General features: G+C 37.0%; 1 long non-coding RNA gene across 2 annotated transcripts in view; it reads right to left on the bottom strand.

Annotated features, from left to right (window-relative positions):
- LOC108639323 overlaps positions 1-25,223 on the bottom strand; it is a 71,917-nt gene that overhangs the window by 2,627 nt on the left and 44,067 nt on the right. For both annotated transcript variants that reach the window (XR_001920382.1, XR_001920383.1), the window contains one exon: positions 20,470-20,628. This is a non-coding gene — a long non-coding RNA (uncharacterized LOC108639323). The remainder of the gene's footprint in view (positions 1-20,469; positions 20,629-25,223) is intronic.

Here is a 25,223-nt window from a genome sequence, read left to right as displayed (position 1 = left end):
GTTATGTTTTTGGCTTACTGAATAGAAGGAAAAAAAAGCTGTGTTTCTTGGGATGGAAATGGGAAGACCTGCAATAATGTTCTAAATAATAGTTCCCCTTTATCTAATTTTTTAATTAAAATGAGAAAATAATTGCTATGTGGATAAACCTCTTCTGCTACTGCACAGCTGTAATCAAAATTCAATAAACAAAGTTTTTTTCCTGAACTGCACATGCATAAAGAACTTCTATCAGAGATCAATTAAATCACAATTGATGGTAACTTACCTGTAAATAGGAAAAAAAAAACCAACCAACAAACAAACAGAAACCAAAAGCAACACCAACCAAAACCCCCTTTTATTTGCATAAAAATGAGATACAGCAGTAATGCATTTTTAAGATCATGATGCAAGGGGAGAAGAAAGAATCCTTATAAAATTAAGGGTTTATTAACCTTATTCTTGGGCTGAAAAGTATATTTTTTATATGTAGTTTGCACGATATGAAGCGTTATCAATTATTAAAAATAATTCCTGACTCCACAGTTACCTACTTCTGCTCAAATTGTCTTGTCAAATATTTGACATCCAGATTATTCTCCCTGTTTGAGAGCAACTGCAGAGACTGTTATGGAGAGATACAAGCATTCTGAAATTCAGACTTTTCACTGGAATTTCATAATAACATTTTAATATAGTAATGTTAATGTTATCAAACACACAGTAAAGAAAAATAAAGGTAAACTAACATAGCTTCTGGTGACCAACATACTTGTTTGAAGATGGTTAAAATTGTTTTTGACAGATCATGTCAAAGGACAAAGTTGCAAAGCACCAGGTGTTCTTTAGTGTATTGCAAAATAGAGTTGATTGCTGTTCTGGCTTCTTTCCTGATTTTCATAGACTTCATTATAATCATCTAATAAATAGCAAGCTGAATCAGCATTTTGATTAAGGAGATTTTTCTAATAACAAATTAATAGTCTTTTTTCTTTGGAGCAAAATAGCAACCAGAGAACTCTTAAACCTTTTGTATCTGTGAGCCTTTTCTTCCCAAATATTGGAGCTCACAAATTTCCTTCATTTGACCGCAGCATGAGGATAACTGCATTCCATGGCAGCTGTGTTATTTAATATTGTCCTTAAGAACAGAAAGATCTAGCTGGAAGCCACTGAAAAAACTTCTGCAATGAGGAGATTAGTGGAGGCTTACAAAAGCAAGACCATTTATTTTAACAACAAAATCAAACCCAGTAACAAAATCCCAACAAAATCTTTGATTGAAATGAACAGAGAGGCACACCAGGACACAGAGGGAAAGTATTGCATATGTTACCCTCTTTGTTATTCTTAGCTGATCACCTCTTGGTACGTAAAAATATCTTAACAGAATAAAGCAGGATTTTTAAGAGAAATATTGGCAACAATATGAAGCATTTTGGGGAGTGCTATTGATGAATCATCTCCACTCATCCTGTCATTATCAAGAACCTTTAATAAGTTTCCTACAGTCCAGAGTAAAGATATTTTTCTCTCTGTTTTACAGTTTCTTGTTCAACACTGCTTCCAAATTTGACATGTCAGTGTTTTGCAAAAAAATGTCTCTGCTGCTCTGCCAATGCTGAGCTCAGCACAGGTGACTGGATATTAAACAGGGAGGCCTTTACTTATGTCCTGAAGATGGAATGTCATTCCTGTGAGCTCTAGACCAAGCAGTTTAGGCTGCCTTATGGATGCTCCTCTGCTACCTCAGTTTTTACAGGCCCATAGGAGAGGGGCTGCTCAGAGGGGCTTTTCTGCCAAACCTAATTTCTTCTTGTGTGGGGTGGGGAGTTGGGACTGTGAGGTGTCACCCCGGCCTGGCTTATCCTCCTATTTCTTTTTCCCCTGGGAAATAATAAAGGCTATTTTGTTATCCTAACTGAAACACAATCAATGAAATTAAAATGAACTGTCACCTAACAGAAATGCAAATGTAATCTGCTTCAGTCATTTCCCTGCCCTTGCTCATCAACAGACACCCTTAAAGAGCTCTCTGCATACAAGATTACCTTCTATTTATCTCTGTTTATCTCTTTATTTCATCTCCTGGGAGTAGTGATGCATCCTGATTCTTTACAAACCCTACCAGACTCATCTGAGTAATTTAAGATGATGCTCAACGACTTTCACACAAAAAAATGCATTAAATATTTCTGGCAGTCAGAGCAGTGAGGTGTTGGGTAAAAACCCCCAACAAACTTCTCCTCAGAAAAATAGACTCTAAAGATGGAATATAGAGATAATCTTATTTCATTTTATTAATTATGCCTTGTAAGCAATGAATCAAATCACTTTGCTGTATAATACAATTACTGCTGTAATTTGTAGTCATTACAGTTTGCACTGAGGTATAATTGTATAATTCATTTTCTGCAGGATATTGATAGAGAAGGTCTTAACAACTTTAGCATGGAGACTTATTTTGGGTTTACTACAGTTTAATTTGCAGATGATTAGCACAATAGACCCAATAGTTTGTTGTGTCTACCTGTCACAGAGTCATTTATGTCTGGATCATGCAAAAAGAAAAACATTAAAGAGAAGAAATTCAAGGTGCCTTGTTCCCCTTATAAGCCTTAGGTTCTGTTGTATCAGTGCATCATGTCCTGTGCAGACTCAAATCTCTGGTCAGGTGTATTTTTTTAACAGGTAGTTTGAAGAAATGAGGTGGTTTGTCTACCTGCAGTGAATTATCTCAATTAACAATTTAATATTTTGGCATAGTCTTCTGCATCTGATTAATGTTCATTAAATCAATTGTGATTGGATATAAATAGATTTTTAAGTGTCGTCTTTCCCATCTAAAATGAAGCACAATAAGTGTTGTTACAAGTTAAGGAGCTGTTGTTGCAGGGAAGGAAGGCACTCTTACCTCGTCCTCTGCTTTCTTTGTTACTTTCCTTCCAGTTGATCTGCCATATAATAAAATGTACCAAATAAGTTCATATTTCAACTGTGGTTTTTCTTCTGAATCTACTAAATGGATATCTTGACTGTTATTCAAGGTGGGTTTGGGGTTTTCTTTTTGCCTTTGATGTCTCTCTAGGATATTAGAAGAGCTCCTTCACAAACAACACTGGTATTTTTCTTGGTCTAGTGTCTCTCTTTTAAACCAAGAGGGATAAAGTTTAAAAAAACAACAACAACAAAACTATTGCCTTTTTGAATGCAGTGTTCTATAAATTGCAACGTAGTGTCTGTACAGACATCACTTAAGAAGATTTGCGTGATTGATTCGCACAAAATTGTTCCTATTGAAAATAAGTGAGGGGATGATTCCGAAAATCTGTCATGTGCTGGGGGAACTGATATACTGGCAGGCTTTGGCATTTAGATTACTCAGTTTTCTCTGGTAAATATACATCACTTGATTCAGATAAGTTTAGTTAAATAATTTTCCTATAAATCATATTTGAAAGATCCTTTTTTGCTAAAGTCTTACCTGAGTGTTGAGTGTTTTGGATTTCTTATGTAATTTGAGAGTTTATCATTTTAAATTGTTTTACAAGTGTAAACAATTGCTTCCAGAAACTTTTAAATAAGCCAGTCTTGGACTAATTTTTTTCTTCATCCAAATTAACATTTTGAAGTTTGAAAAGTCTCTGAGTTATTCAGATGTTACTGAAACTTGTCATTGTGGCAAAACATCGTGACCTTCATGCATTTTTAAAAAAAGTAAGAGATACATACTTGGCCTCCTACATAGCATAAAATTAAAGTTTTAAATGTTAGAAGAGCAAGAAAACAAGTTATTTTAGTGAGTTGTGTGCATGTTTCTGGTTGCTTACATTTCTAATATACATGAAATATAACACAGACACTGCACGAAGCTGCAGTATAGTCATAAATTTAAAGTGACAGTGATATTGTGAGTTTATCTCCTATTGATTAAAACCTTGGAATTCCCTTTGCTAACATTCCTTGCAAGAAGCTGTCTTATGACTTATGAAAAAATTAATGCAGTAGGAAAAGGAGATTATTACCAGACACTACTAGAATGGGTTAAGAATCACAAACCCGAGGAAAGGAAGATCTGATACAAACAAGTTGATGTGTGAGGAGCCTATGATGGAAGTTGTCATTGCTGCATAATTGAAAGAATGATAGTTATCACCTCAAGGACATTATGTAAACAGAATTTGCTGACTGGGAGCAGATGAAATAGCCACTGGTTGCAAAAAAACTTGCACAAACTTTTTGGTTACCAGCAACTAAGCAGAGCTGAGCCAGGGGCCATGAGGATTCTGTCCTGCAAAACATTCTATGCACAATCCATTCTGTTGTAGTGGCAAAGTGTTCTCTGTCCACGCTCTCAGAGCAGCACCGAGATGATATTGTTGGGAAAAGCACTGGAAGAGGCCAGGGTTTGGTGAAAACTGTAATGACAAAATCACAGCAAATTACTGGCATGCCAGAGAGGACCCTTTGCTTTTACCATCAGCAATATTTCTAGAGCTGTTGGCTCCCTGTTGGAACCAAATCCTGTTGTTAACAGACAAACAAACATGGACAGTGATTTCAGTCAGTATATCTATCATTTTCTAGGTCAAGTAGTTGCAGTAACCTTGCTGATATTTATCGTGAGGATGAGATTGCAATGGGAAGTAGGATGACGTGGCAGATGATTTGGCAGAAGGCCAGATAGCTGGGTCTGCCATAGGAGTTCCTCAAAAACATCATCTCATCTTTGCTCTGTTTCCAGTGGGTGCTCACAGAGAGTAAAGTAGTGGATGAATATCTTCCAGAGGTAATTGTGCAAGGAAAAAGGGTTCTCAGCTGCAGCTGCTTGCTGCTGTTCTCTTTTTGGAGATTACACTGCCATGCACCAGTAATCTGCTGATGAAGCAATTCATGCAAATTCTCTCTCGTGTCTTGGACAGAATTGGACAGAACAGTTTAAATAGTAACTTTTTGCCTGAAGTGAATTAGTGAACTTAGAATTGGAACACATTAAAGCAGATCAAACCTCAATATAATAAATGGGCTCTTTTGGCCAATTCTTAAAACATCCACTTTGCCCAGATCAGGATCCCAGAGTGGAATATCCTCTCTCCTTGTACGAGTGCCTGCAGTGTATGGGCACTCATACTATGCTCATTTGAAGTCAAATATTCAGTTTGCTTGAAATTGCCAGGACAAATGAATTATATCAGCTCCATGCACAGTTTTATCATGTTTTCTTTTCTGATATATTCTCATAAAAATTTGAAAGGACATTTTCCTCGTTTTGCTTCATGCATTAAAGTATGTTATATCTCAGGAATTCTAGTCCTCTTGTTGCCAACATGACCTTCATGTAAATCCATATAAATCTTGCTCCATATAGCACAGATTAGTCCTTAAAGGAGATATAAATTCTCAAGTATCCAAGAGAAAAACTGGTAGCTCAGTTTTGCCTAAAGAACAGCTACCTTATGGGAGCTACAGACCGTTTACACAAAATCCTAATGCTTTACCTTTATTGGGTGATAAATCACACAAAATTGACCACCTTAAGCTTAGAAGAACATTCCTAATTGTGAGCACTAACAAGAAATGTTAAAGAAAGTAAATAAAGGAAAAGGAAACTGGATGCAAGATTTTATCAAGATGTTGCTCCAGGATGTAAGGATCTCTAGGCAGTGTTTGTCACGGATTTATGATTACCATTTTGGTGGTACTTGAGTCCCTTACTGACTGTAATGTGTCATTATTGTACTATTTCACTTCGCAAATAAAAATGGAATATGTAGATAAAGTAACCTGAGCAAGGGCTTTTCAACCTGCATTTGAATGTCTTCCAACTGCTGGTCACTGTCCTTTTCCTTCCACTACTCTTTCTACTGATAAATAGAATCTATTTTAGTAAGTAAGTCTCTTTCTGTCCCCTTCCCTCTCTGCCCATACATGTCTAGGTATTAGAAGGAGATCCAGTGGATCTCCTAGAATCCTGGAACAGTAGCTTTGGCTTATCTGAGCTGTTTGGAATATTTGAACAGTAAAGAATAAGTTCACATTGCCCCATAGGTTGAAAGATTTAGAATTTGAATACATATAACCTTCTATATTTTAAATACTTTTTGTGTTACTTTATGACTGTATCTTTATTTCTGACTATGAACTTTCATAAACAATGAGTATTAATTGTAAAATCGAAGGTTGAGGAGTTCTGATAAAAGAACTGGCTGTGCTTGTAAGCTATTGTGAGCACAATTATTCATAACAAATATAAGTTGTGATTAAATGTGCCCAGCAAGGTGAAGGGAGTCAGGAAGAAAGCTTCTTGTATTTGACCCCAGCAACAGCATCTAGGAAATTTATGTTCATGGTTATGAAAAATAACATGTTCTGAGTGAGCAGATACTATATGGAAACTATAATTATTTTGCCACACTTCCTGTCATTATTGTAAATTTCTTTTAATTAACCATTCTATATAAGTAAGTTTTCATGCATAATAATAATTTCCAAACACTATCTCCTGAAAGTTACCTATGATGTCTTGCTCCATATTTAGGAAAAGTATAAGCAATTACACTTTTTCTATTTGTATGCGACTTCTTTTTTAAATTACTTCTTTAAAAAAGTTTCCATAAGGACCTGAAACCAAATAAAGTTATTTTATTCTTTTCTTGATACAAACTGTATCCTCAAAATGCAGAACCCAAATTGTAGTGCCTCAGAAATTCTTTGAAAAAATAATAATGGCAAATGTTGCTATGGTTACAGAGCCATTCCCATTTGCTTTGCTTTTCTGCCTTAGTAATGAAAGTGGAATGAGGGATTTTTATCCCAACAGCCTGCATGATGCTTTGTAGGGGAAATCCATATCCCACTAAATACTTCTCAAATAATTTTTAAAACTAGAATATTTTGGGGATTGGTCTTTTCTGAAGCTGTTTTCCCTTGTTTTATTAATAAAGTTGAATAAAGACAAATGTAACCTTGAAAAGCAGCAGTGAAATTGTGAATTTCACTCACAATTGCACTTGGACAAAAGACAGATTCAATTTCTATCCTCCCTCAGTCTAATACCCCTCGGGTATAAAATACTCAGCTTGTCCTGACTTGCCTTAGTTTATTGAGTTACCTTGGTCTCAGGAGTGACTGGCACACTTTGGGTTTTTTTAAGGATTGAAGCACAGGATATTCTTAACATTCCTTAGCTCATGTGGCACAGATGAAGTAGTGCTCTGGGATGTCCACTTTTACCTCACTGTGACACTGGTTTTTTTTCTTTGTACTTCTGTGAGTAACTTTCAGTGTCTTGTCCTTCCAATAACACAAATCCCTGTGACACCAGAAAAAAGCTTACAATGCTTTCCTCCTCAAAGATACTTTATTTACTGACAAGTAATTTCTGGTAGGGCAGAATTTAAATGTTTGTGAAAAATCTTCTGATTTTCTTATCAACAAAAGGACGATCATCAGCTCTTCCTGAGGATGAAAATGCATTTGGAAGCAGGCACTGCCATGATAATGCAGCTGAACTGCTCTCCTGAGGACAATAAGCAACCTCTTTTAAGGTACCAATGATATGGCATAAATGTACTCTCCGAGGACAGAATAACTGATGCATTTCCCCGGGGGGTGTTACAATTCTGCTGCAGAAAGCTTTCTGTGAAAAGATAATGCAAATAAAGGCTGCTCGTCAAGGAAACACACAAGAGATTGTGCAGGGGGTTCAGGGTTCTGTTTTTTTTTCCCAAAAACACCATTTAGGAATGGGAACAGTCTTCCATTTTACAAGAGCTGAAGACCCAGACTACTGTACACAGCCTACACAGCCCCATTAGGAAGAGATTTTTTGCTGGCTGTCCCGATAATTCCCACCCATTTGAGGTGGGAATGTCAGCATGGCCATCAGTAAGGTTTTCTAATATGTTTTTAGTAACAAGCAGTTCTCAATAGCTCTTAGCTTTGCCAAGAAGCTATGTGAATTTTTCCATTCTGAATGGTTTTCCTAGATTTTTAGACACACACCCACACAGAGGTATATTCCCTGTAATGCTTTGTTTTAGTTTATTTTGTTATTTCAGACAAGGCAGTTGCAGGAAGTACTACACTGTTTTGTTGCGTGTTTTTTGAGTTTTGGTTTTGTTTTCCCTTCATTCTCCTGAGCCTTTGATTTTTTCAAAAATTTAGGCTTTGCTGCAGAAACTACATTTGATGGACTTTAGCACTTCCCTGCCTTTGGTGACCCCATGAAAGCTGTCCAGATTTTCTAAATCACAAGACTAAGAACTTCAGTTAATTCTTGCACAGGTACATGTTAATATAGGTAAGACCTTCACGACTATTTTTGCCTGAGCAGGCTGGATATTGTCTGTTCTCACACAGCATCTACATGTCCAGACTCTTAATGAACTGGCTCTTCAGACTAACTGAGCAGGAAAGGGAAAGGACTGGAAATCTGCCATCCTGGAGTGCAACAGCTGCTCCACGGTGCTTCGAGCTGGAAGGAGGGGAGCAGGGAGAGGGCTCTTGGTAAGAGCTGGGATATTCTGCTCTTGGTAATCCCCTGCTGACACAGTGGGAAAAAAATAGGGCAGGATCTGTGAGTAAGGGACAGAAGCCTAAAAAACCAACAGTTAGTGTGACCTTGGTCTGGGAACATTAGTTTTAGAGCTGAACAGCAGCAAAGGACATGAAGCAGTGCCTGATGGAGATATAAAGCTTGCTTAGATTGCTTAGATTTTATAGTATTTGCTGACAGCACAGAAGTGGGGAGATAAGAGGACTTTTGTGATGTGCAGTCAGAGCTCGAGACTTTTCAGCACTGTAGGGAAAAAAATAACATCTTTTTTTTTGCACTGACAATTGACTGGGCTCTTGAGAAATGGGGTGGAATGGAGGAGAGTAATTGCAGAAATTTTAGAAATGGAACTTAAAGGTTGAGGATTTGAGAGGACTGCAGATATGAAGGTGAGTAAAAGGGGCTGAGAGGAGGCTAAAATTTCAGGAGGGAGAAGTGGGGGACCCAGGAGGTTTTCAGACTGCAGTTGACAAAATAAACCTTAGCGAAAGTAGAATAAAGATCAGGAAAGAACGCAGTAGGAAGAATCAAATTTAAGAAACAGGAAAAAGAATTCATCCACATGATCTTTTGGACTTAGAGCTGGACAATAGCAGACAAATGAGCCACTAACAGTATCAGACTGCCAACATCACCTGGGCCAGAGGGATGGGGACCTGGTTTACTACTCTTCTGCTGCTATAGAAAAAGTTGGATTATTAACATCCAATGATTAGCTGTGTTTCTTCTGTGAGAGTCAAATTATAAATTCCTTAAATCTGTTCAATTTATAAAGTAACCAGAAATAGGTTAATGTACAGTAGAATACAGATGATGTTCCCTGTCCAGTGTTTATACTGACTGACCCCTCAAAAGCACAGAAATGGGACACTGGAGCCTTGATAGACAACTCTGACCTAAATGTTTTAGTGAAAAACCCTTATGATATGCCATAAAAAAAAATCAATTTTTGCCAACACTTATTATAGAGGGTTGTTTAAACAATAAATATTTCTGACTCTTACAGCCTTACTAACTCTCTGTCAAAGAACTTGGACACTGTGCAATATCATAATCTAAGATTCACTTTTTAAACATCCTAGGTAGCTCGGGTGTTTAAAACTTCTTTGAAAGAGGTAACTTATGCAAGTTTAAATTTTGTGTTTCTGTGAAATTTATCTTCAAATATTTGACTGAAGTTTTGAGACGTCTCTCTTGATTTCACGAGATGTGAAACATTTAATTAAAATTGACTTAAAATCTAAAGAAATACGTGGGGAGCTGGTTCAGATAACTTAAACATGGGATAGGGAAAGACTTTATGTATTTGCATATTTTATTACTGGATATAAAAAGCAATTTTTCAAATAAATGCTAGTTCTTCTGAGTCTTCTACCCATTTATCTGTAGAAAGATCAAACAGAGTATGAAATTCAGAACGCTCTGACTTTTTAAGCTGCACTAAAAATATTTTAGTTCTGGTTGTCCAATGTAAGTTACTGGAGGATGTTCTGTGATTTAATTGGTCTCTACTGGTTTTATGCTCAAAGGACAGTTTCTTTGAGATATCTAGCAAAACTCTTCTAAGAGAAATAGCAATCAATATCTAGGAGGGGTTTATTAAAGGAAAATGTTATCTTCTTTGTGTAGCTCAGTGTAAAAGTTTTAAACATTTTTTAAATTTTAGTCACTGAAATAATTTTTTAAATTATTAATACTGCTCTGTCTATAATTTTATGCCCTTTGTTGTTTTCTATAACTGACTTCAATAAAGGATAAGAGTTACTGAAGTTTAGACTGAAATCCTTTGCCATTTCTAAAAATAGATGGTATTCCCACCCACCCCAATGTCTGAACTTCTGAGAATTTAAGAGCAGTGTGTTCACTGTTCCTTCTGTGCATTGAGTGCATCTGCAGAGAGTTAAAGAAAGAGCATTTTAATGCCTTAAATGATCTTCCATTTAGAACTTCACAGCTGATAATACACGTGTCCTACTAAGAACATGCTACCGCTGTCCAAATATGCAATTTTATTAAGTACAATTTTCCAAGAGGTTCTTTACCTAAGGTTTTGGGGGTTGCATCTGCAGATATCTAAAATTTGCCATGAGTTTGTGCATATTATTAAAGCTTGACATACACTATTTTTTTTAGGTGCCCACACCCTAAAACAAAGGGGGATTACTGATAACTATTGATTCTTACTAAATACAAAGTGTGCTCATAGGATCACTAAGGTTAGAAAAGACCTACAAGATCATCAAGTCCAACATTCATGACATGGTTTAGTGGGCACGGAGGTATGCACTTGAAGTGCCACATCTACTTGTTTTTTGAACACATCCAGGGCTCCACCACTTCCCTGGGCAGCCCATTCTAACGCTTAACCACTCTTTCAGTTAAGAAATTTTTCCTAATATCCCAACTGATTATTGACTCTTACTTATTAAAAAAAAAAAAGTCATTATTGATGGACTTCTTTATACAGTGGATTCAGCCCACGACATAAAGTTAGAGCAGAGTGCTTAAATAATAAGTTTTTAACAAGTGGAAATAAAGGTGTAGCAGGAGGGCAAGGGAGTCTGCAGAACTTCAGATTTTGTTGGCAGGTGGAAACTCATTAAAACTGCACATGCTTGAGGAGGTAGTAGATATATTCTGGAGTGCTATTGAGGCAATTCTCACAGAAATACTCCTGTTTCATCTGTCTGATAAATGGTGATCTTGGAAAAGAGAGTGGTTCTTCTCCAGGCAGCTGTGCAATTCAGTGCTTCATACTTCCTTTCTCTGTGTGCTATAAAGATGAAGTCTATTGCCTTAGACATTTACAAATCAAATCTTTTCATGTCACTAACTGCTTTTAGAGAAAAGCACAGATGTAAAATCCCTGTTTGTCTCTGAAGAGAGGCCAGCAAATAGGCTACTGACAGCAAGGCTCACCACAGTCTAATCAGAATCTATACTCCAGAGCATTGCTGCAGCACTTTCCCTGGAAAGGCTATTGCTTAGAATAGCTTTTCTTTTGAGTGCTGGAAAACAACACTGCACTTAAAATAATGTAAAAGGGGCAAAACTGTGGAATGTCTAACTTTTTATGTAAGTTCTGCACTTCAAAACAAAAAATATCACTCCGTCTCCCTCTACTCTGTGTGCAGATGCAGTTGGGATGGGGGTTTCTTGCTGTGCTGCAGAAATGTGTGAATTTGGGGGTGGGAGGCTGTTAAGGCCTTTTTTTTTCTTTTTTTTTCCTCACTATTTATGGAATCACAGACATTTCCTTTTGCTCTGTGCAGGTACAACTGCCAACCACACATTTGGGGAAACACTGTAGGTTTTGAGAAGGCTGCTGGAAGGGGGAGGGCAAGGCCCCTCCTGCATGTCAGTTGTTTTTCAGTCAGTGCCACTGGACATACACTTGCATAAAGTTACTACACATTTTAAAGTAATTTAGAGGTTTTTAAGTAAAAATGACTGATAGCAATTCTGATGCTCTGTCTGTCTTTGTGAAAGCAGATGAACTGGTTGAATACTGTTTTCTTTTCTAGTATTAAATTGTAGTGCTTCATAACATGAATTCACCAGCAGAACACTTAAAACTAAACCAACAATGTCCATTTGTTTTTAGTTTAATCTAATTCAGAGAGGTAGAGCTTAAATCTTATATAACATACATGATGATCTTTATTTTTATCTTCTGTTGTAATGGGAAGTTTATACCAACAATTTGAAGCAGTTTAAACCTTTAGACTGAGAAGGATGTCAACCCAAAGATTGGTCAAGATTGAGACAAAAGCTAATTTTTGAGCCTTCAGCAGATCTGGAATTGTTTTCCTGGACTGACCTGTAGTTTGATATTTTTGAGATATAAAGATGTGAGCGGCATTGAGATGTCAATGTATAAAGTTCTTTCATCCACAAAAGGATGTTAAAACTGCAAGTGATAGAGTAGTTTTTTTTGTCATGTAGCAGGAAACATTCTGAGTGACTCCAGCATAGTTTTCCTCTGTCAACAAGATAATTTGAAAAAAAATAGCTGTGCTTCCAAAATAATACTGTCTCCTGTCATCGAATTGCTGAATGCTTGGTTCTGCTACAAGGACTTTTATTAGAGAGAAGCAAAACTAATTTACAAACATCAAGAACGAGGATGTGTTAAACCTGGCTGTGTTTGGATGTTTAGAGAATCTGCACTGTCAGTTTAGCTACAAATGTGCTGTGGCAGTCAGGAACACTTGCCAAACCTCATTGCAGCCAAAGCCCGTTTTATATTCTAGAAGGATTCCTTGTTTTTTGAGAGGGACAAAGGTTATGAAGTCTGACTTGATGCAGTGTATGTCTCCATCATCTGGGTATTCAAAAAATAGAAGTTGAGGTCTTTAATTAAAGTCCCTTGCAGCTATTCAGTTACAGGGATTACAAATGTACACTTATACTTCTTTCATGTGGTATTTTAGTTTGAGACATACAAGAGAGGTGGAGAGAAAGAATGAAGAAGCAGCAGTAAAGGACTAAAAAAGCTTTAAATCCCACCCTAAAAAGAAATAAATTTCATCCATCCATCAATTACATTGCTATGGGCATTTTTAAAATTCTGAAAATCCAACACTTTTTTGATAGTATTTGCCTATAAATCTATATTGTCATTCATTGCTTCAGTTTTTGCACCAATGCAAAATATTACAAATTCCTAATTATCCACACCATGGCTGGAGACCTACATAAGTTTTGATAATGACAGCTTCACATATTTCTATAACTCCTGTCAGCATAGATTTTAGTTACTGGTCTTGCTTTGTGTTCTAATGAAGCATGGAAATAGCCACAAAGACTAATAACACGTGCATCTGGGTCTGCTTTTATCATGGCACTTATTTCCCCCTTCACTTAAGAAGAAACACCTTGTTATGGCCTCCCTGCCACCTTTGTGAAAGCAATCTACTACAATTGTCTCTCTTGGATATTGTTCAGCATCTCCACATGGACTTTTCTGTCATTGTTAAACTCATAATATCTTAAGATATCTCCCAAAGTATTCCGTATCAACACATAGTCCTTCTGATGCAAAAATATACAGCATTTATAGTGCAAAGTTGGTTTAATTTGTTGTTCCTCCAGCAGAAAATCAGACAATTTATTTTTAAATATAAGGACACCTTCCTCTTGTCTCTAGAAAAAGATGGAGCACTGGTAACTGGGTTGAATGTAAATGAGACTGCAGCTCTGTAATTGGGAAGCTGAGCACAGGGTAATTATGACCTCTGAATTGGATATTATATTTATCTGAAGACATATGTATCCCAGTTACAAATCAGTACTAAATTATACAAGTCAAGGCCTCTGACTTGAAAAAGCTGCTAAAGGCAGAAATCAAATGCATGGAGACACTTGACAGAAATTCAGATGCTGGAAAGTTGTAGTAGTTGCTTTCAAACACCACTGAACTCTTTTACCAGTATTTTTGCTTTGACTTTTATCAGTGTAAAGGCATTATGTGATTCCCTCTGAAAATAAAGATATCTAAGAAAGATGAAATAAAAGAAAAATCTATATCTGAATCTATTATTTGCCTCTTGCCTAAGAGTTCATTGCTCCAGTGATCTAACGAGCTGTGCTGGCATCTGACTCTGACTGCATCCTTAATGAAACAGTGGTGCTCTCTCCAGTCACAAACAGAATTTTTGTAATGACACACAAAGACAGGGGATTTTACTTTTGATTCCACAAGAAAAGTTTGAGAGCATTCAGAACTCCCAACTTCAGCATGTACAGAGCAAATCTGCTTGGACAGAATGAACCAAGGAAGGGAAGGGGAAGGCATTTCACAGTTAATGTAGAAGTAGCTGCCACCTGACTCACATGTATGGCTATGTCAGGGTAAGTGATCTTGGTCTTCACTGGGTACTTCCCTATCCATTCCTGAAATGATCACTTGTGCTGGCAAAGAGGCAATATTGAAAATCAAACTGCTGTAAAGCAACTGACTGAGTTAGTGATAGAAGTGAGGGAGGGGTTCCACTCAGGTAGGACTATGACTGGAGTAAGAATTACAGAATGGTTTGGGTTGGAGGATCATCTAGCTCCAACCCCCTGCCACAAACAGGGATCTCTTCCACTATCCCAGGTTGCTCCAAGCCCCATCCAGCCTGGCCTTGAACACTCCCAGGGATGGGGCAGCCACAGCTTCTCTGGATAATCTGTGCCAGGGCCTCATCACACTGAGAGTAAAGAATTTTTTCCTAATATCTGAGCTAAACTTACTCTCTGACAGTTTGAAGTCATTCCCCCTTGTCCTGGCACCACATGCCCTTGTAAAAAGTTTCGTGCTGCAAGATAACTACGCAAAAATAATTTATTTTTTCTACTCACTTTCTGTATTTCTGCTAACCTGAAGTTTTCTAAGGGAGAAGACAGGAATAGCCATTAAATCAGACCTAAGATCTTGCTTCTCTCACCCCTTAATGAATGCCATAAGAAGCAGCCTGCTAGGTCTCTCATTATCAGGTAATCACGCTGGACCTGAAATAACTTCTCTTCTGAAGCTTTATCAGAAACTGACCTTTTCTTAAAACCTTTTAATAAATTGCCACTTTCTGATGAAACGAATCTTGGAAAAAATTCTGGCCAAGAGTTTGCCTCTAACTTTTACTTTAGACATAAGCATATGATTGTGGATATATGATTACACACACACAACTCTTACAGCATGATTGATTAACCAGTATTTTTGTGAAATCTTAGGTTTATTTTCAGCCTAAGACTTTTTTTTCCTGATCTTTTTGTGGAACTGAAAAGCTTTAGGAGCATAGTTAATTAAAGCCTAGTGCAGTTATGCCAGCATTTTAAACTTCTCAGTGGGCCACTTAGATTTTGGGAGCAAATGTGCAAAATCTCCACTTCTTTTCACGCCAGTCTAATACGAGAGGAGCAGTTTCATGTTTGTGTTGATCTTTGCACATTCTGTTCACAATAGTTGCACCCAGTTTTTCTTGCTTTATACTTATACAGTTACCTGGTAAATCTGTGGTCTGGTTTGGGGTTTTCCCATGTGGCAGGAAACAGAATCAAGCCATGATCCTCTCCCATGGAAAGAGAGAGGAGAAAACAGAAGAGAATTCATCTAGTAATGTCTCAAATTGCCCTTTCAGGGATGACACAGAGTCGTGCATGTGATGCACCATCCCTTCATCAAGATTCTACTGAAATAAGATGCATCCTGAAAGAACTGTTGTCTTTTTCATGTGCAAGATGTGTTTATACACATACATAGTGTTGGGTTGAGCAATTCCTAGCACAACAGAAATAAGAAAATAGTTAATTTTATCTAGACCACTTCTTTACTAACAGCTGGAACAAAATGCTAAAAAAATAAAACAGCAGCTTCAGTCCATAACTATTTATATTCCCAAAATTGCACCAGGGCTTACATGATTGAAGCCCTGTGTAATAAGAATGGTACAACCAAGCTCTTTTTCATTTCCTGTTACTTCAAGGTAAGGAGATTCTTCCCAATTGAGTAAACAAAAGAATAGGCTCCAAACACTTTCCCTGTCTTTGAACACCACCTTTTGCCACTGTAACCCAGCATCCAGATCTCTCAGTGACAGCAGTGGCCTCCCAGGGTTCAGCCTTAGCTACTGCATTAAATTTCCTTGAGAATAGTGGAAAAGGGGAATCTGTGCCACCAGCTCACAGCAGTAAGCTCCACTTGGGTTTAAGCTCCACGTGACACAGCTTGTGTGATTCATCACAGGAAAGCAAAATGTACCAAGGAAATACATATAAATACCTGGAAGATTTAACATTTGGACAAGTATCATCTCAGGATAGATGGCATTGCATAAACCTCTATGCATCATATACCTATAAGCATCACTAAGATAAACAGTCTCCTCAGGAGCCTGACAATGCATCATATTGTAAACTCACAGCTGAAGAGGAATTTCTACAGAATCCTTACAAACACAGGGACTGAAAAGGTTCCCTGGATCACCAAGTACAGTCCTCCATTGCTGTAGGTAACCATGCCAAATAAACCTTCATAAAGTGATGCGCTTCATTTTAAATTAATGAATTTTGCTCTGATTCATCCTCCTCAGAGGTAATTCTACTTTCTTGTCTAATAGTTAAGGAAGCTGTTTCCAGTCTAAGTTTATTCCAGGGCATATCATTTATACCTGTTCTTTGCTAAAATCAAAAAACAATGAAACAAACAAAAAACCCTCAACCATCTTCAAGTTTATGTTCCTGTATAATGTTTATGTAGAATTGTTACTTTAAATCAACAAACCTGGAGTTACAGTTATATCAGTCTTTGTTATCAGCTTGTCAGCTACTTAATAAATACATTCTATCATCTCTGTGGGAGTCATTTAGATGGTAATTCCTGTTTCATAGGTATGTTCTGCACTAGGTGCCAAATACAATCATCTATAATATTACCGGTGATAAATTTTAACAGTTTTCATGTCTGTACATTTGTGTGTAGTTTTATTATGTAGGAAGCATCTGAATTTAAACTAACATGTCAGTTCTGTCTAGGCCATCTTCCTCTTGAAACCTCTTAATATTGTTGCACTTCTGATATGTGACAGAAAAGGAAAGCAAGAAAAAATACAGACAGACTGGTCACCACTAGTAATTATAATTATCAAAACAGCAACCCAGTTCTCATTCCTACCTGTTAACATAATTGATTATGATACTTAGAGGAGAAGCACAGGGGAGATGTTAGAGAACTCCTGGTCTGTAAAATTGCTTTGATTCTTAAAGCTCTTTCTTTTCCTCCAAGCTTTGTGGGTGATTAGGGCCATGTCCAGCTGAACTACAGTGAATGTTCTCCATGTTCTCATTGTGGCCTTACAGTACCTTATAAAGGGGAGGGAGAGGGACTTGTTTATGAGGGCAGACAGTGACAGGACAAAGGTAATGGTTTTAAACTGACAGAGGGCAGGTTTAGATTAAATGTTAGGAAGAAAATCTTTTTTGTGAGTGTTGAGACACAGGCACAGGTTTCCCAGAAAAGCTGTGGATACCCCATACCTGGAAGTGTTCAAGGTCGGGTTGGATGGAGATTGGAGCAACCTGGTCTAGTAGGAGGTGTCTCTATTTGTGCTGGGGGGTTGGAGGTGGATGGTCTTTAAGGTCTCATCCAACCCAAACCATTCTGTGATTTTATGTTCTTCTATCCCATCAAAATATCCATTCCAAAAGGAAATCCAAATACATTAGTATATGGGAAAGCTCTTCCTGGAAAAAAAAGAGCCTTATGTATTTCATATGATACAAAATTATGTGTTTCAATTCCAACTAAGAAAGTTATCATTTTTGAGTAGTTTAAGTTGTGATTGAATATTTGTTATTCTGGTCTGTTTTTCAACTGTCCTATGACCTTGGTGGTGTAGTAGAACTGACCTTAAAATTATTTTTTTCCTTATGAACTTTAGATATTCAGTTTGGTTTTTTGCAGCCTGCCAGCCAGCTGCAAATTGCTTCACAGTTGTCTGTCTATGCTTACAGATTGGCCTTCTGGGAGGGAACAGGGACAAAGTGAGAAGATGGCATTAATGAAAGCTAGACAAGCTTTTCCACATTTTGTATTAGGCTCTTAATCTACACAGCCTCTGCCAGATCTTTTCCCCAAGTACTTCTGAAAGCTCTTCTATGCATGTGTTGTAAATCTCTAAAAAGGAACAATAATTTTAGCTGATTTTTTAGTTATTTTAGTGAATGCATATATATTTTGTATAAATAAAGAGTGACACATTTGCAACTCTTTTGATAACTTTAAAGGGTTCTTTGCAGAATTGTTTGAGCACCATAATCACAAGTTAAGAGTTTGGTTTCTGAGCATTGGTTTACAGAACAGAACACCACACTCCAAGTGATTTATGAGTGGTGAAGGAAAAAAAATGGGAAAAGGGGAAAAATATTTGTCTGAAAAGGTAATGAGATGCTTTTGAAACAAAAATAGAGACAGTTCGAATAAAAAAATAAAAACCACACCCGCAATAGGCAGTTAAAAAAAAAAAAAACCACCAACAATCCCCAAATCTTGAGAACTAGGAAACCTGAGGGAAGTCTGCAGACTCGTCCCTCCCAACCCAGTCCTTCAGTGTGTGATACATTTCTATTGCTCTCAGGGACTGCTTACAGCTCTCCCATTACTCCAAGTGTGTTTATTTCAGAAGAGATCATAAAATGCTAGAAGAGGTGACATTTCATCTTTCATGGATTTTTTTGTAATCAGAGATAGGCCAAGGTTAATTAGGTTTAATACAGTGTTGTGTTTGGTGTTTTTTTTTTAAACCAGAGTGCAGTGATTGGCACCTGACACAGTGTGTGCAACCCAACATTTACCTTCTGGTCTGTTCAGTAAGTAATGAGATTCCCAGAACAGCAGAATTTGCTGCAAAGACATAGGGCTGGGACTCACAAGATTTGAAATTTATTCCTCACTCTCCTGCTGACCTGCTGCGTGCCTTCAATAAAAATCACTTCCACTCATTCCTTTTCATTGACACCCTTTGCTGTATACAGGTAGTGACCTTCTAAGGCAGCAAAATGACTTTATAATTGGAAGCTGGGCTTTTTAACCTCCTTAGTGTAAACACCATCACTCTTCCTCTCTAACAATCTCTGCATCAATTCAGTCCTGTTAAAAGCTTGATCCATAAGTAGCATAATGCAATTAAAATGCCTTCACCTTTTTATCAATAGCAAAATTCAGTATAACAAACTGACACTTACTCTGAAATCATGGTTAAGAAGTGGTTTATTGTAAAGTAGGTTTGATGGAGGCATTCCAGCTGTCCAGCCAACAGGTAGCATCAAACCCTTCCCACTTACAGGGATTCATAAGGGAATACTCAGTTCAGGAAAAAAGGAATTAAAAAGCAGAATGAAATGCAAATCTGTCACTTGTTTCCAAGTATGGTCCTTCCTGGACAAGACTGAAACGTTCTGCCGCCCCCCCATTTATTTTTTTTTGTGGGGGGGTAAGGGGAGTAATGGCAGAAAGACTCTCAGACCCAAAAGTTTCCTTAATAATGAGCTATTAAAAGAAAATGTAGGTTTCTAGTAAAGGTTTATTGAATATCTGCTGTGATAAAACAGCTCTGTATTGACAATAATACAGAGCTCTCATTTCCTTTCCTTTTCTTAACCATGATTGTTACAACTTTGCTGTCCTCTAAGCCAGAAAAAGTAGAAAATGCAGAGAAGGCAGTAAGAAAAAAACGATTTGAAATGATGAATTGCATTCAGCACCAAAATATGTAGGGAGAAGAGTTAGAATGGTTGTTAAAGAAATCATATCATGAAAGATAAGAAAGCTCAGAGAACATCAGTCATTCTTATTCTGCATGTTGGCTGGCACAGCAAAGGCAATAAACAAAACATACGCTTCCCTTTGTGTAGTACACAAAAGCAGGATCTGAAGAAAAATAATAGGAGAGCACTAGAAGGGAGTCAGCTAAAATAAAATAGATTCCAGTGCTGCCATTTGCAGTATCCTGCAGTGTTTGCAAAAGTTTTTTCCTCAAGCATTAGCAGTGTTAGAACTTTAGACAGCTTCCTTAAAGTCTTTGTGGAGCACGTTGTGCTAATTCCTACAGTGTTCAAATGATGTTTTGGCCTGGCAATAGTATGCAAAACTCCTGGAAGGCTGTGTTTAAAACAAAAAGCTACAAGCAATTCTTGCTAAATTGCTCCTTCCTGCACTTTCAGACACTGTCACACAACATCCACTGTAGTAAGCACATTAAAAATGCAGTCTCAAGGTCTAGTCAGCAGTCTGCTTCTGTAGTAGGTTAAAGTAAAGGAGTTCTACAAAACGAATCTCTAACCTGTTATGTGGTTCCCCAGCTGCATCCTGTGCTACACAGAGACACTGCTTGTTCAAAAGAATAATGATAATAAAACCAATCATCATCTTGGCATACAGTAACACTTACATGCTGGAATCAAATCTCTTTCACGGGGTGGTTGGTGGCTGTCTGGGTGGCAACAGGAGCTTGTCACAAGGTTCCTTGCAATGACTATTTCAGATAGATCAGGTGAGACTTCCCAAACCAATGTTCTACAAAGCAGGGCTTCATCGATGTAACAGTTATCTGGAAAGACAAATTACATGGAGCTTTTATTGCTGAACACGATGCCATATGGTCTGGGATATCCCTTTGGTCAGCTGGGGTCACCTGTCCTGGTTGTGGCACATCTGATCTTCTGGTGTACCCCTGGTTTTTACAGCCTCTACAAGCCCAGAACTTTAAAAAAAAAAAAAAAAAAAAAAGTCTTGATAAAAAAATATTCATTTTAAGTAATTTGATCTAAGCCTGATATTTAAACTCACCACCTCTAAGCAATCTTTTCCATATTTTAAAGAGAAGCAGATTTCACTCTGCAGTAGTTCGTTCTGCATCTGGGGTATGGGGGGAGATATCAGTATCTGCAACTAGGACAAAAAATTTCAACTGCCAAGTACATGATCCAAGATTTTCTGAAGGACAAAGCACAGACCCTATTAATTTCCATCTTAAAAGTACCATCTCTATAGTCTCTCTTATTCTATGATGTGCAACCAGAATGACTTACCTGTGAAAATATGGCAATTAATTCTGCATGAAAGCAATCAATATTGTAAAATTCAAGAAAAGGAACAAACTCTTTTGTTTCACATATATTGTCCTTCCTTCCAGAAGGGCGATCAAGAATACTGGGAAATATTTAACAGCAAAGTGAATATTTAGTTGAAAAATAAGAGAGTGGTCCTCAAAGCACTCAGCTATTGGTCTAGAGGGTTAAAAACCAAACAGGAGAACAAAACTTTTAAAGTGCTAGGTCTGGAAAAAATGGAAATGAGCTGGAATTTGTATTCTGAAGAAGAACTAAAGTAGAGCAAGAGAAGAAAACAGCTGCTTCAGGAACACAAACACTAAATTTATTAATGCAAGAGAGGACAGTATGATTAAGTTGTTTAATGTACTGTTTAAAGCACCAGAACAATTGGTTTAGTATATTTAACCAGGAAGGCTAAAAAAGCCAACAGCCTAGGCTGGAGTAAGTTCATAAATGGGTTACCTTCCCAATATTTTAGATTATTTTTGAATTATTTATTTTTCCCCTCATGCTCTATTCTGGAATAACCGTATGCAATACAGGAGTGCCTCAATAACAACAATGCAAGTCCCAGTCAGAGCTGAGTCCCAGCTGACTGTATCACACTGGGTGTATTCCTGACACTGAGCTGACACTTGGCCCAAGCCAACCTTAGGGTATTTTCTCATCACAAAAGGTACCAGAGCATTTAATTATTTTACTGCATTCTTCTACAGTTAACATCTACAATGGTTCCTTCAGAAAGCAAAATAGAGTAGAAATGTTAAAACTTTACCGAGAAAAGGGCATACAAGTTTTATTCTAGGAGCGAAACCAACGTGATGTCAACAGAGAACTCCAATAATAGGGGGATAGTGGGGATGTGCCCATATGCTTGCCATCTAATTTTAACATCACTTTGTCATTCTAATTTTTTACCCCTCAACTTGTCTTGAATTTGGTTGCTTTAAATGTCCTTGAAGCAACAAGAAGTTAGCCTATATATGTTAATATCATATTGTCTGTTATTTATATTTATTGTCTGCTATTTACCCTCAAACCAGCTGCAGTGGTTAAAGGAAGAAGGGGAACTTTTGCCATTCTGATTATCCATTGATGTTCTGATTATCTAGACAGATTCTATAAGTCTATATCGGTGGCAGAGGCCTGGGTAGAATTAGGATCAGCTAATTAATAGTAAAAGTTCACTGGAGCCCTTTATTCATGTAAACATATACATGTCTATACATACACACAAACACCTAGAGGGAGCAACACCTTGCAGCACTGCATCAGAAGGAAAACCAAATGAACTTTAACACATGCTGAAGAACAGTTTCTGTTCTCACAGCCATCACACATTCATACAACCAATAAGAGGGAAATTTGGATCACTGAGTATCGAAAATGATCCATGTACGCCTTAAGGAATATATCACTGAGGAATGGTAGACTGCTTGTGACATAAGCCAATAACTGGTCCTCTCAAGAGAAAATGCTGTGGAGAACAAATGTCATCTCTCTGCAGGGAGTAAATGAGCAAAATTCTGCTCACTGGGACTCTCTTTTTTTTCCACACTGAAGAATTTAGTTCACTGGCAACACTATCTTCCTGTATGTTACCCACGCTCCAGTGAAAACACAGTCCTACTACTACTGCCTTAAGGACAGAATAACCTTAAAGTTATTCCAAATGGAGTTATGCCTTAAGAGACCTTGTAAAAAGTCTTAACAATCAAACATGACAACAAACTGCATCTTTCACAGCAAACGGATAAATAAAGTACTCAGCAGTGAAATGATGGGCTTGCAGGCAATACACAAATTCAACTCTTTTTCCACAGTCACACAATGTGCTACAAAACAAAGACATTCATGGGAACCTTTTACAAATGTAGTTATGGTAGTTCTTGGCTCCTTCCATCCTCAGTAGAGGTTAACCAATACAAATCACCATCCTTTTTCAATTGGCCATAGACAAAAATCTAAAATTAAAACCAACTTTTGTGTCTATTGCTACATTTGCTGAAATAATCAGTTTTATTCTTTGTTTACAATTACCCAGAACATAAAAGAAACTGCTGGATACATTATCAGTTACACACTGCTTGCCAGTCACAGCTATTTATGATGCTAAATTATACTGCCCAAGTACAAAACCAAAAATTGCCAAAAAATCGAGGAATTTATAAATTGGGAAAGCAGGAGGGGTAGGAGGGATAAGCTAATACCATTAGCTTATGGTTAGCCTTCTTCAAAAGGACAATTCAATGTGCTGTTCAACAGGTAAATAATTCAAGTTTTCATTAATTTGAATATAATGTAGCAGACACTCTCCTGTGACAGCTACTGTTAAAACAAACCACGATTATTTTGTTGGTCCCATTGTAATGATTTATATTTGTAGGATGAGTTCTAATTTCTAAGATCATCATAAATTGAGAAAAAAAATCATTTTATGTACCTTCATTTAGATTGTAAATGAAGTAAGGTACTTTTATTCGGTGTCCTACTTTTTCTTAATGTATAAACTTCCTCTATAACTACTTAAGATTTTAATTTAAAAGCTAATCTCCCAAAAATAATATTAATTAATATAGTTTTCTTTGTATTCCCCTACTACCTTCCATCCTTTCAGTTCCAGATTTTCAGCTGTAATGGCCTTCAACCCTCCTGCAGGCTTCCTAGCTGAGAAACAAATTTGTGCCAGCTTGCTGAATAACCTCAGTGATGTTCAGTCACTCAGAACTTCTCCATCTGTGTGTCCATCCATCCAGAGAACCAGATGCTCTCAAAATGCCTCACCCACCTTGCCTGGCATATCAATACCCAAAATATGTTGCTTCCATAGCTGCCACTTCCAGCCCTACAGCAAAAGTAACAACTGGCCTACCTGGAGCCCTCAGTTGTTTGCCTGGTCACAAACAGTGTTTTCTTTATGAGTCAACTGTTCTGCTGCCAGAGCTAAAGGGAGACCTGCAAAAGGTCTCTTTACTATAGTTACTATTTACTATAATTAGTAAATAAAATCACTAGCTGGAGGCATTATAACAAAAACTAATAGAAAGTAACCATTTCACTCAGGAAGAAAAGTAGTTCAGAGAACAGGCAGATTCCATCAGAATGACAAGCTAAGGTTTCTATTTGTAACTACAGATCTACCACTGGTTTTCCACTGATAGGCATTTAGACAACTCAATTATTTTATTATTGAGATTAGAGAATGAGATAATTATATTAACTCCCTTTCTAAACTCATATATCTCCCACTGACAGGTTGCAGAAATATTCTTGCCAAGAACCTGATGATTAAATATGAACTTGCTTCAACAGATATATAGAAGTGCCCTTGATTCTTTGTTACACATCTGTGCAGCTCTTTTTTTAGTTCAATACAAAATTTAGTACATCAGATCTGAACCAGAAGCTAATCATTTTCAAAAACATTTGGCTGGTAAATATTTCCTTCAGAAATTTCTTCTGAAAATACCTTAGAAGAAAGTGTCCTCACGTGAAAAAGAAAATCATACATAACAACTTTTATAAGTAAAATGTTTAATTATCATAAATCACTATAACTTTTCTCTTTTACATCCCCCTGAGTGAACAATTAATTCTGATTAGAAATCAGAAATATTATATCATGTTCTTAGAAACCAAAGAAAGATATATATGAATCTCAAGCCTCTGTTAAAGGATGAAGTAAGCAGGAAAAAATAGTTCTGATTTACATCTAGAGATAGATATTCCCACCCATATTACATTTCAAAGCATTGCAAGAGAGATGTTTATTATACAACATGGTAAAAGGTGTCGAGTAAACTGTCCTGCAGAGTTAAGCATCTTCAATCATAGTTAATACCAGTGTATTAAGAATGTTGTAGAATCAGTTTAAAAGTGATTATCACTAAAAAATGAAAACTTATTGAAACTTGATATTCTCTTTTAGCAATTTAATTGGAAAAAGCTTTATTTTCATTGATGTACCTTACAAAGTACAGCAAGTCAGTTTTTCCTGAAAGATAATAATAATATAGCTACAAGTCACATAAGCCAGTGGACTATGTTTAATGAATAACACTTAGAAAAGGTATCTATGCATTTTAGGAGT

Source organism: Manacus vitellinus, unplaced genomic scaffold, assembly GCF_001715985.3.
Source record: "Manacus vitellinus isolate BGI_N305 unplaced genomic scaffold, ASM171598v3 scaffold_19_pilon, whole genome shotgun sequence".
NCBI lineage: Eukaryota > Metazoa > Chordata > Aves > Passeriformes > Pipridae > Manacus > Manacus vitellinus.
This window is presented reverse-complemented; position numbering and strand designations above follow the sequence as displayed.